General features: G+C 43.9%; 1 pseudogene; it reads left to right on the top strand.

The window, feature by feature from the left end:
* Positions 1-634: 634 nt before the first annotated feature.
* LOC122673369 lies at positions 635-11,939 on the top strand (annotated as a pseudogene).
* The last annotated feature ends 235 nt before the right edge of the window (positions 11,940-12,174 follow it).

The raw sequence follows: 12,174 nt of genomic DNA, 5'->3' as shown, positions 1-12,174 counted from the left end.
GCTGTACTGGATCTCTCTGACTTCTGTCTCTGACCCTAGACTTTTTTTCCGAATGGTTTCATTTGAGTAGTTTAGGCCCATTCAAGAGCATCTCCCTTTTAAGTAACAAAGTCAACTGATTAGAGACTTTAATCACAGCTACAGAATCCTTTTTGTATGCCCTATAAAATAACCCAATCCTGGGAATGGTATCTTCCATGGAATAGCAATCTAGAAGATCATCTTAGAAGTGTGCCCACCTTGGGTTTCCTTGCAGAGGGAAGCTCACTTCTCAGACGGTACCCTTGGTTACCTCTGTTTACCTCTGCTAAAGGCACTACTCGATAGCAGCAGTCATGGCTATGGATTTGGGACTCTGTTTTGAAAGAGCTGACTTTAATCTGGTATTTCTTTTAGTTTCAGGTACAAATAATAGGGTGGACATTCTGGTGTACTTTGTCATTATTTGCATTTCCAGGGCTGTTCCCCTATAAAAGTGGGTGTATGTGGGAACACTTCAAAAATCAGCCGTTGTGGTCTGTCAGAGACAGCAGCTAGGAGCTCTCCTGGGTGGTGAGCGGGCCGGGGAGAGGGAGCCAGAGTGGCCAAGATGCCAGCAGCAGCCCGGCATACCGCCGTGCGGGCAGCCTGAGTGATGAAGATGGTGGCCCCCGGACGCTGTTCTCCTCCAACAGCGGCTGCCTGTGCTGCCGTGTCCTGGCTGGCACCATCCTGCCGGGCACCCGGTACCTGATCTTCAATGCTGTAGCGCTGCTGGCTCTGTTGAGCGCCCTGGCTGATCCAGATCAGTATCACTCTTCAAGTTCTGAACTCGGAGGTGACTTTGAGTTCATGGATGATGCCAACATGTGCATTGCCATCACAATTTCTGTTCTCACGGTCCTTATCTGGGCAGTGGTTGTGCATGGAGCATACAAGCAACATGTGACCAGGATTGTCCCATTCTTCTGTTACCAGATCTTTGGTTTTGCCCTGAACACCTTGGTTGCAGTCACTATACTTGTTTGTCCAAGTTCCATCCAGGAATACACACGATAGTGCAGTTCAGTTCAGTCACTCAGTCGTGTCTGACTCCTTGCGACCCCATGAATCGCAGCACGCCAGGCCTCCCTGTCCATCACCAGCTCCTGGAGTTTACTCAAACTTATGTCCATTGAGTCGGTGATGCCATCCAACCATCTCATCTTCTGTCATCCCCTTCTCCTCCTGCCCTCAATCTTTCTCAGCATCAGGGTCTTTTCCAATGAGTCAGTTCTTCGCATCAGGTGACCAAAGTATTGGAGTTTCAGCTTCAGCATCAGTCCTTCCAATGAACATTCAGGACTGATTTCCTTTAGGATGGACCGGTTGGATCTCCTTGCAGTCCAAGGGACTCTCAAGAGTCTTCTCCAACACCACAGTTCAAAAGCATCAATTCTTTGGCACTCAGCATTCTTTATAGTCCAACTCTCACATCCATACATGACCACTGGAAAAACCATAGCTTTGACAAGATGGACCTTTGTTGGTAAAGTAATGTCTGTGCTTTTTAATATGCTATCTAGGTTGGTCATAACTTTTCCTCCAAGGAGAATCATCTTTTAATTTCATGGCTGCAGTCACCATCTGCAGTGATTTTGGAGCCTCCCAAAATAAAGTCTGTCACTGTTTCTCCATCTATTTGCCATGAAGTGATGGGACCAGATGCCATGATCTTAGTTTTCTGAATGTTGAGCTTTAAGCCAAATTTTTCACTCTCCTCTTTCACTTTCATCAAGAGGCTCCTTAGTTCTTTGATTTCTGCCATAAGGGTGGTGTCATCTGCATATATGAGGTTATTGATATTTCTCCCAGCAATCTTGATTCTAGCTTGTGCTTCCTCCAGCCCAGCATTTCTCATGATGTACTCTGCATAAAAGTTAAATAGGCAGGGTGACACTATACAGCCTTGACGTACTCCTTTTCCTATTTGGAACCAGTCTGTTGTTCCCTGTCCAGTTCCAATTGTTGCTTCCTGACCTGCATACAGGTTTCTCAAGAGGCAGGTCAGGTAGTCTGGTATTCTCATCTCTTTATTTTCCAAAGTTTATTGTGGTCCACACAGTCAAAGGCTTTGGCATAGTCAATAAAGCAGAAGTAGATATATTTCTGGAACTCTCTTGATTTTTAGATGATCCAATGGATGTTGGCAATTTGTTCTCTGGTTCCTCTGTTTTTTCTAAATCCAGCTTGAACATCTAGAAGTTCACAATTCATGTATTGCTGAAGCCTGGCTTGGAGAATTTTGAGCATTACTTTACTAGCATGTGAGATGAGTATAATTGTGTGGTAGTTTGAGCATTCTTTGGTATTGCCTTTCTTTGATACTGGAATGAAAACTGACCTTTTCCAGTCCTGTGGCCACTCCTGAGTTTTCCAAATTTGCTGGCATATTGAGTGCAGCACCTTCACAGCATCATCTTTTAGGATTTGAAATAGCTCAACTGGAATTCCATCACATCCACTAGCTTTGTTCGTAGTGATGCTTCCTAAGGCCCACTTGACTTTATATTCCAGGATGTCTATCTCTAGGTTGGTGATCACCCCATCGTGGTCGTGAAGATCTTTTTTGTAAAGTTCTTCTGTGTATTCTTGCTACCTCTTCTGCTTCTGTTAGGTCCATACCATTTCTGTCCTTTATTGAGCCCATTTTTGCATGAAATGTTCCCTTGGTATCTCTAATTTTCTTGACGAGATCTCTAGTCTTTCCCATTCTATTGTTTTCCTCTATTTCTTTGCATTGATCACCGAGGAAGGCTTTCTTATCTTGCCTGGCTATTCTTTGGAACTCTGCATTCAAATAAGTATATCTTTCCTTTTCTCTTTTGCCTTTCCCTTCTCAACTGCCTCCTAATTTTCCTCACAAAGATGATATCATGTCAGTGAATCCTATCTGTTTGGTCCTCATTATTTTTCTGTTTATCAGCATTATCTTGACTTTTAAGGATTATTTGATCAGCCGTGTTTGGAACTGCTGGGCTTCCCTGGTGGCTCAGAGGTTAAAGCATCTGCTTGCAATGTGGGAGACCTGGGTTCAATCCCTGGGTCGGGAAGATCCCCTGGAGAAGGAAATGGCAATCCACTCCAGTATTCTTGCCTGGAGAATCCCATGGATGGAGGAGCCTGGTGGGCTACAGTCCACGGAGTCGCAAAGAGTCGGACACGACTGATTGAGTTCACTTCACTTCACATCAGTGGCAGGAACTCCTCTGATGCCCTGGTTTATGTTATCAGCAGTGACGCTGCAGTGCTGTTACTCCCTACCACCGCCGCCCTGTGTGTCTGCCTAAGCCTGGAAGTGGGGCGTAGCTGAGAGAGACAGCTTAATTTTACTTCTGAGATGAGCTCTCTGAGCTTATTTCTTACTGAAATGCCAAAGCTTAAAACTTTAGGTGTTAGGTTGAAACTCTGTCGTTTGAAACCTGGGCTTTAGCTAGAGCTCTGTGATGGAGTAACTGTAGACTTCTCTCTGTGGGGGTGGGGTGGGGTGGGGAGGGCCCCCCTAGTCTTCGCTCTGCATCAAAACTTTCAACAATCTGGATGAACCTTTGTCCAAGGAGTCTTGTATATGCTGAGCCCCAAAGGTGAAGACATTATGACTTTTCACTCCCTTTTTCTCTTTTGGAAGTGTAAACTAAAGTCAAAATTAGACCAGAAAAAATCAGTTGTTGTTTGTTGTGACTGAATTGGCAGTGACTCCTATGTGTTTGTGTTACTTGGTCAGTCGTGTCTGACCCTTGCTACCCCACAGACTGTAGCCCACTAGGCTCCTCTGTCCATGGGATTTCTCGGTTAAGCACACTGGAGTGGGTGGCCATTTCTTGCTCTGGAGCATCTCCTGATCCAGGGATGGAATCCAGGTCTCCTGCCTTGCAGGCAGTTTCCTGCATTGCAGGCAGATTCTTCACCAACTGAGCCACCAGGGCCATGTGTTTAGCTGCCTCTACTTCCTTTTTCTCCAGGTCTTAAAGCCGGACTACACTTCTCAGTCTGGCCCTCAGCTGTGGGTCTGGTAACTCACCTCTGCCACAATTCTCCCCTCCCTCCATTTCTTGCCATCTGGGAAGCTGGAAATCAGAGGATTCCAATGCCCTAGGTGGTGGTGGAGACACAAGTTCCAAGGAGCCTGAGTCCTGAGAAATTGCCTGAAAGGGAATCATACAAGACGGCTGCCTGACCAAGAACACCTCTATTGAACTAGTTCATGAATGAAAACAGACTTTTTGTGTCAAGCACTGATAGGCTGGAGCTGATTGTTATAACAGTGAACCTCCCCTGACTGGTACAGCTGGATTTTACACTGCCTGTGGCTGTGTACTGAGATATGTATTGTAGACCTTCATTATCTGCAGGTTCTGCATCCACAGATCCAACCAACTATGGATCAACCGATATTTGGAAAAAATTTCAGAAAATTCCAATAAGCAAAACTTGAATTTGTCACTCTGGCAACTATTTGCATAACATTTGCATGGTAATTATATTGTATAAGTACTATTTACATAGCATTTACATTGTATTAGGTATTATAAGCAATCTAGAGATGATTAAAAGTACATGGGTGGATGTGTGTAGATTATATGTAAATACTATACCGCTTTATATAAGGGACTTGAGCATACATTGATTTTGATAACTTCAGAGGTCCTAGAATCATCCCTAGTTTTGCTGAGGGACAGCTGTATCATTAATATGATTGTTGTCACTTTTGTTACTTTTTTGTTAAACAAAAAGCACAATCTATATCCTATCCTATTAAAACTCAAGAAATGTAAGAAAATATTTGTTATATTGGGGGGATTAAATAGTATTCAATTTCTTTTTTTTTTTTGACTAAACAATTGAAGTTTTAGGACAATGTCTGCATGAATCTACTTGTAACAGGGAAATGATTTAAATTTTCTTTTATTAGTTAAATTGGTCTCTTGTAATTAGTAAAATAGAAATCTAATTGGTTTTCTTTTTATTAATCTAATTAATTTGTATAAACATTGCTCCAGATTAAAGCCCAAATATTTTGAGAACATGTACAGTGAAAACCAGGAGATAACAATGGCTGCTTATCAAGTCAGTCCCTACATTTTCAAGTTCACCTTTCTTACCTTTCGTTCTTATACAATGATGTCATTGCTTAGAATTTGGCTATTTCCAGTAAACCAATGTGTGATTTTAATGACCCTACTGAATGATATTTTATTTTGTACACTGAACTCACAAAAAAGTCAATAATGTAATTCCAGTTTATCTAATACAATATCTTGATATGTAATAGACAAACATATTTTGGAAACTCAAGGTAACATTTTTATTATTCCATGGACACTATTGACTGATTTCAATCAAGGTAGAAATACCTTTGGGCTGAGTTAGCCCATCCCCACAGGAATGAACTGTTAGAAGAAAGATAAGTTAGGGGAAAACAACAAAAACAACAATATTAATATAAACAGTGAATAGAACAGAAAAACAATGTTTGAATTATGATAATTTCTGATAATTTGAAGTAGTAGAGGTGACCAAATGCAAGAAAAATGAACATAAGGATACTCAAATAAGTGATATTTGAGCTAGAAGAAAATAAAAAAATCAAATATAGGCAAACATTTTGTAAATTATAGGCTTAAGAAAAGGGAGAAAAAGAAAAATCACTCCAAACTAAAAGAGACAAGCTGTATTAACTGAAGACTATTAGCAAGGAGAGAAAGGAATGTAGAGAGTACGAAATGTTTAAGAAAAAGGAGGAAACCCTGTCATTTGTGACAACATGGAGGGCATTATTCTAAGTGAAATAAGCTAGGCAGAAAAAGACAAATACCTCTGATATCACTTATATGGGAAGTTAAAAAAAAAATTGAACTCATAGAAAAAGTAGGATGGTAGTTGCCACGGTTTGGGGGTGGAGGAAGTAGGGAGAAGCTGGTGAAAGGTTACACATTTTCGGCTCTAAGAAGAATAAGGTTTGAGGAGCTAATGTATAACGTGGTGCATTGGCAGGCAGATTCTTTACTGTTGCGCCACCAGGGAAACCCCTATGGCTGAAATTTGCTACGAGAGTAGAACTTAAATGTCCTCACCCACCTCCCACCAAAAAGAGGTAAACATGTGAAGTGGTGAATGTGTTAATTAACTCGATGGAAGGAATCCTTTCACAATGTATTATACCTCAGTGAAGCTGGGGGAAAAAAAGAAGGAAAACACGCTTTAAAATAATTTCAGATTTCAGTTCCACGCTCAACTTGGCTGTGACCTAATTACTTAACTACTCTGAGTTCAAGTGCCCCCAACTCTAAGATGAAAATAATGATATCTTATAAGATGCCTGCAAAGCTGTCTTAAGCTTTCCAGGTCTAAGCACACAGTGGAGTCAGCCCCTCTCCTGTCAGATCAGTTCTCTCTCCTTCCAGGGTAATTAAGTGGTACCTGGGCATGTGACTGCTCATTCACTCTTTATTCCCCAGCCTACCAGTAATTAGACTTGGTCCTGTGACTACATTCTCACCAGTAGGATGTGGGTGGACACTAAGATGCTGGGTGTGCCTCTTACGTGCCTCTTCCTTGATTAGGACCAGTGGAGGTCCAGCTTTGACTGCGTGGGTGAGGCCAAGGCCACAGGCCCTGAATGACAGCTTGGAGCAGAGCTTCCAACAGTCTCGACTACTCAGCTCCCATGGTTCCGGGAAAGAGCAGCGTACTTCTATCCTCTTCAGCTTCCATTAAGGGAAGCACCTGAGACAAAATGAGGAGGAGGGTCTAGACATGGCCAGAAGAGTCATCCGAACATGAATAGACAGCTGGGTGGTTTGTGAAAGCCATGAGGGGGCCCTTGAGTCAAAGTCAGCTGCCGGACATTTGGGAAATTACCCAAGATCAAGTATCAGAGCCTGGATCAGAACCCAAGTCTCCTTCTTTGTTCTTAGACCAGTGTTGTTTTTTTTTTTTTCTTTTTTTGGTGGAAGGGAAAATAAATAAAACCTTTAGGAGGTCAAATGGCTTTCCCAGAACTGAAGGAGAATTTTGGTTCAACCCATTCTGAGTTCAGTGATAGAGCATAAAACTTCCTGGAAAATTATGTAAAAGATAACCTGTTTGCTATATAGCTTGCTGGGAACAGGTCCATGTTGACACCAAGAAAATCACCAGAAGAGTACCAGTGCCAAACCCCTGCTTTGTATTTGCAGCTTCCCTTCAGCAAGCAGAAACCCTGTAATCTCATGAAAAAAGTGCCGGCCAAGGTCATTGACCAGGTGAATCATCTCCCTGGGTTGTTTCCTCATAGGTAGAGTAAGAGGATTGGACCAGTTTTCTGCAAAATTTCACCCGGCCCTACGCCTGAGGATAGGTATAAACTTTGTGGCTTTACTAAGGAAGGGCAAGGAAAAGTATTGGTTTTCTGGGTGGGGGTGAGATAATGCCAGGGGTGACGTTTTAGAATTGTACTGAAGGTATCATGAGAGCATTGCATCAGATACTCTTAATCTGCCCAGCTCGGGAAGTAAATGATGAGTAAGAATTAGTAGCTGACCTTGAGGAGCTCAGAATTAAGTGGAAGTCTTATGTGGGAGTTAGTGTGGGATGGGGCAAGGGAGAGGGCATTGAGGGGAGTCCGGGGGAAACTTGGGGAATCACACAATCTCTGATTTGGCTTCTTCCAATGAAATAGCAACTCCTCAGGAAGGTTGGGAGGATTGGAAATAAAATAGATAAGCTGACCAGCACAGCATCTGGAACAACAGTGGTACCTACAAGATGGTTTACGGTCATGACTAGTGCAGGGTGTAAGGCTGAGTGACAATCTCCCCAGGCTGCCCTTTGCCCACCCCCAACTCTGCTCTAGATGAAGAGACTGCTTTATTGGGGTGCTCACAAGTGGGCTTCTTCGGGTGTGAAACACTCTCTGAGGTGAGGTGCAGGGTTAAAAGGAGCTGATGGGGTCTTCCCTGGTAGTCCAGTGGCTAAGACTCTGTTCTCTCAATGCAGGGCGCCTGGGCTTGATCCCCTAGTCAAGGAACTAGATCCCACACACTGCAACTAAGAATTTTCGTGCTACAACTAAAGACTTGGTGCAGCCAAATAAAATAAATAAATATTGAAAATAATAATAAAAAATAAATATAGCTGATAGACTTAGAGGAGAGGCTAAGTGGTCTAATAGTAAGGAATTCATTGAGGGGAGCTGAGAAGTCAAAGGAAAATGGTGCTTGGGCTTGGAAGAGGAGAGGCACAGGAGGTGGGTGATGGCTGAGAGGTTACGGGGTAAGAGAACTGGGAGGTGGGGGCAGGGAGGGCTGTGTGTTGGGGGGGGAGTTAGAGGGAGGGCAAGTAAAAGTGTAACAAGATTTTGAATGGGACCCCCACCTTTATTTTTGAGAGATAAGTTAAAGAATAAAGGCTTCCCTTTTTTGAATGTTTTTGGCTGCTGTGCCTCTTTAATGTCAGTGAAACGCAGAACCGCAAGGGTTTGGCATCCCAAATCCTCCCACTACATAAATACATAATTGGAATGCATTGTGGTGACAGAGGTATTTATTGATACAAAGACCTGTGGGCGTCATGGGAGGAGCATTTCTTTCTCCTGAATGGGTCAGAGAGAAGGCAGCAACTGATCTGTTTGTGGGCCAGGTTTGACTCTTCCTGGATAAATGATCTTGGTAAAGTCATTCAAACTGTCTAACTCTTGACTTCCTCATCTACAAATGAAGAATGATTAAGAAATGCCCTCCTTAAAGGTTTTGCACAAAGATCAAGTGAGGTATTGAATATATAACATGAAATGGAGAGGCTGGTGGAACTCTAGTTGAGAGTATGGGTTTTGAGTTTGGGTACACGTGGGTTTGAATTTTGGCTCAGGATACTGTGGACAAGTAATAGGATATTTGTGGGACCCAATGGTCAACACACAAAGAGCTTTACACGTGCCTGGCACAGGAGAGGCACTCAAGTGTTACTGAATTGCCTTCACAAATCTTGAAGCACTGTGAAAGTGGCTATTACTAATTTTATGATTCAGATTAAGGCCCAAGAGTGCCAAACTGTAGAGGTGAAAATGCACAGAGGGTGGGGATGAAGTCCTGTGTTAGTTTCCTGCTGCTGCTGAAACAAGGATCACGAACAACACAAAGTGACGCTCTTACAGTTCTGGAGGTCAGTCTGAAATGGGCTAAAGTCAGAGTGCCACAGGGCTGATTCCTTCTGGAAACTTTAGTGGAGAATCTGTTCCCTTGCCTTTTCCTGCTTCAAGAGTCTGATTCCATTCCTTGGGTGACAGTCCCTCCCATCCATCTTCAAAGACAGCATCAGAGCGTCTTCTCTCCTCTCTGGCCCCTGCTCTGTCCCTGCAACTTCTTCCTAAGGACACTTGTGATTTCATCAGGCCCACCCAGATGATTTAGAAAACTCTCCCCATCTCAAGATCTGTAACACAATTACCTCTGCAATTTTTTTTTTTTTTGGCCAAATAAGGTAACATGTTCACAGATTCCAGAGATTAGAATGTGGTCATCTTTGTTTTTGTTTAGTTTCTAAGCCATGTCCAACCCTCATCCTCTGTCTAGGGGATTTCCCGGCAAGAATACTGGAGTTGGTTGCCATTTCCTTCTCCAGGGGATCTTCCCAACCTAGGGATCGAACCTGGGTCTGCTGAACTGGCATGCGGATTCTTTACCACTGAGGGAATCGCGGGTGGTTCTCTTTGGTGGCTGTTATTCAGCCTATCTCAGGTACCTGGGGAAGGAAAAAGGAATTTCCAAAATGGAAAACTTGCAAACTGGGAAAGCTAACTGCGGACAGTGAGTAACTACTGAAAAGTTAGAAACCTCATGAAGGCAAGTAATGAGATGACAGGGCATACGCGTGACCCCGTCCCCGTGACTGATGGAGAAAGAAGACTCTGCCTCCTGCTTTTCCCTTCCCGGTGCCTCTCAGCCCCCATTCGCTCTTCATGTGTGTCCCTCCTTTTCCCCCCTCTCTCCTCTTCCTCTCTGTCGAGAAGCAGCATAAGCCTTGCTGTCATAATGACCTGATTTTTAATTTTGGATCAATTACTCCCAAGCTTTATGACCTTGGTCCAACCACGTAACCTCTCAGCACCTGAAACACCTTATCTGTTAAGATAAGTGTAAGGACAATGACCTTGGGGAGAGGGCTGCAAGATATAATATGAGATAGCTTTTTGACTTGAAAGCAAGTTTTCCTCTCTCAAGTAGAGAGAGAAAACAACTGGGAGAATAACTTCTAGTCCTCCCTCCCATCTTTTTGGGGAACAGGGGTCTCTCTAGAGCACTCTTTCTGTGCCAGTCACTCTTGTAGGTACTTTCACACATATTGTCCCATTTGTTTCTTAGTTGCTGCATGCGGGATCTGACCAGGGATCAAACCCAGGCCCCCTGCGATGGGAGCACGGAGTCTTAGCCTTTGGACCACCAAGGTGCTTCCATTTGTTTAACAACCTTTTGAGACATAGTTACTTTCCCTTTTTGATGGCAAAGACAAATCTGTTTCTGACTCTTCTCACATTTCTGACATCAAATATGTGGGCATTTTCCCACACCAATCAATTTTCCAACTCTCTGGACACCAATGGGATGTACTCTAACTCCATTCTGACGCTGACTACTCAGGGTTAGGGAAGACCCCACAGGTTAAGGGCCCAGTCCCACAGACTGCCCCCGATTCAGACAGCAATCATATGTAGTGAATCTCCAAGTAACTCACATGTCTGCGGCTGCAGACTGGGGGCTCCCGTGATCCTCTCCTCAGGTTTGATAGTTTGCTATGATTCACAGAACTCAGGGAAACACTTGTTTATATTTATTGGTTTATTATAGAGGCTTATACAGAGGGCTTCCAGGTGGTGCTGGTGGTAAAGAACTTGCCTGCCAATGCAGGGGACATAAGAGACATGGGTTCGACCCTTGGGTTGGGAAGATCCCCTGGAGGAGGGCACAGAAACCCACTCCAGTATTCTTGCCTGGAGAATCCCATGGACAGAGGAGCCTGGCGGGCTACTGTCTACAGGGTCTCAAAGAGTCGTATACAACTGAAATGACTTACCACGCACTTAGAGGACACAATAAAGGTTACAGATGAACAACCAGATGAAGAGATTCATAGAGCAAGGTCTGGAAGAGTCCATAGTGCAGAAACTTTGTCCCTGTGGAGTTAGAGTGCACACCCTCCTGTTCACCAACCCGGAATCTCTTCACATGCCAGAGTTTAGGAATTTTTATGAAGGTTTCGCCTCATAGACCTGAACTGATCATTAACTCAATCTCCAGCCCCTCTCCCCAACCCAGAGGATCTAGGAACCCATCCAGATTCACCTCATTAGAACATAAGACACTTCTGTCACCCAAGAAATGCCAAGGGATTTAGGCGCTCTGTGTCAGGAACCAGCGTCAAACACCAAATATTAGAACAAAAGATGCTCCTTGTACTCCATCACTCAGGTGTAGGAGTTCTATGTCAGGAACTGCCAGCTGGATCCAGAGAGTTGAGGTGATTGATCAAATTCATATAGTAGGAGATGTCCAAGCTATGACCTTGACCTGACTCTCCTGACCCCACAGCTGTCTATGGCATAGAAGTACATTTCATTGTTGGCAAAGTTTTGATTTCTTGCTACATATCTTCAAATGTATTGATACAACAGTCAGAACATTCAATTATTTTTTTTCTTATAAAACAACAGAAGCGAAAGCCTCCTCTAGTGGAGTTTTAACTTTGGGTGTGGCTCTTGGTTTTAGTCTGTGTCCACAACTGTCCCCAAAGAGCCGCCCTGTTCCTGCTGCACCCAGCAGGGCAGGCAGCGCGAAGTTCCGTGCTTTTTATGCAGAGATGCTGGCGGGCGGCCAGCCCAGGGCTCTGAGCTCCTGCTCATTGAGGTTCACGTCTGCCGGGCTGGTCACATGAACGGAAGTGGATGACCAGTGAACACGAAAGCCGTAATTAGTAAGACTGGGAGTAAGTCATCATGGTTGTAGCTATACCAGCATGCATAGCAGCAGATGCCGCACATACCTGCGGCCACGCTAAGTCAGCCTGTTTTAGTAAGAGGCGCTGCCGCCAGGCTACACCTCACTTAAATGAGAATAGAAAGAAGCGTCCTTTCTGGACAGATGCAACCTTGGCGATCAAAAGTTTCTTGGAGCCAATTATTAA

The sequence above is a fragment of the Cervus elaphus genome, chromosome 17 (genome assembly GCF_910594005.1).
Source record: "Cervus elaphus chromosome 17, mCerEla1.1, whole genome shotgun sequence".
NCBI classification, from domain to species: domain Eukaryota; kingdom Metazoa; phylum Chordata; class Mammalia; order Artiodactyla; family Cervidae; genus Cervus; species Cervus elaphus.
Note: the sequence above shows the minus strand (reverse complement) of the source record. Positions and strands in the feature narration are given on the sequence as shown.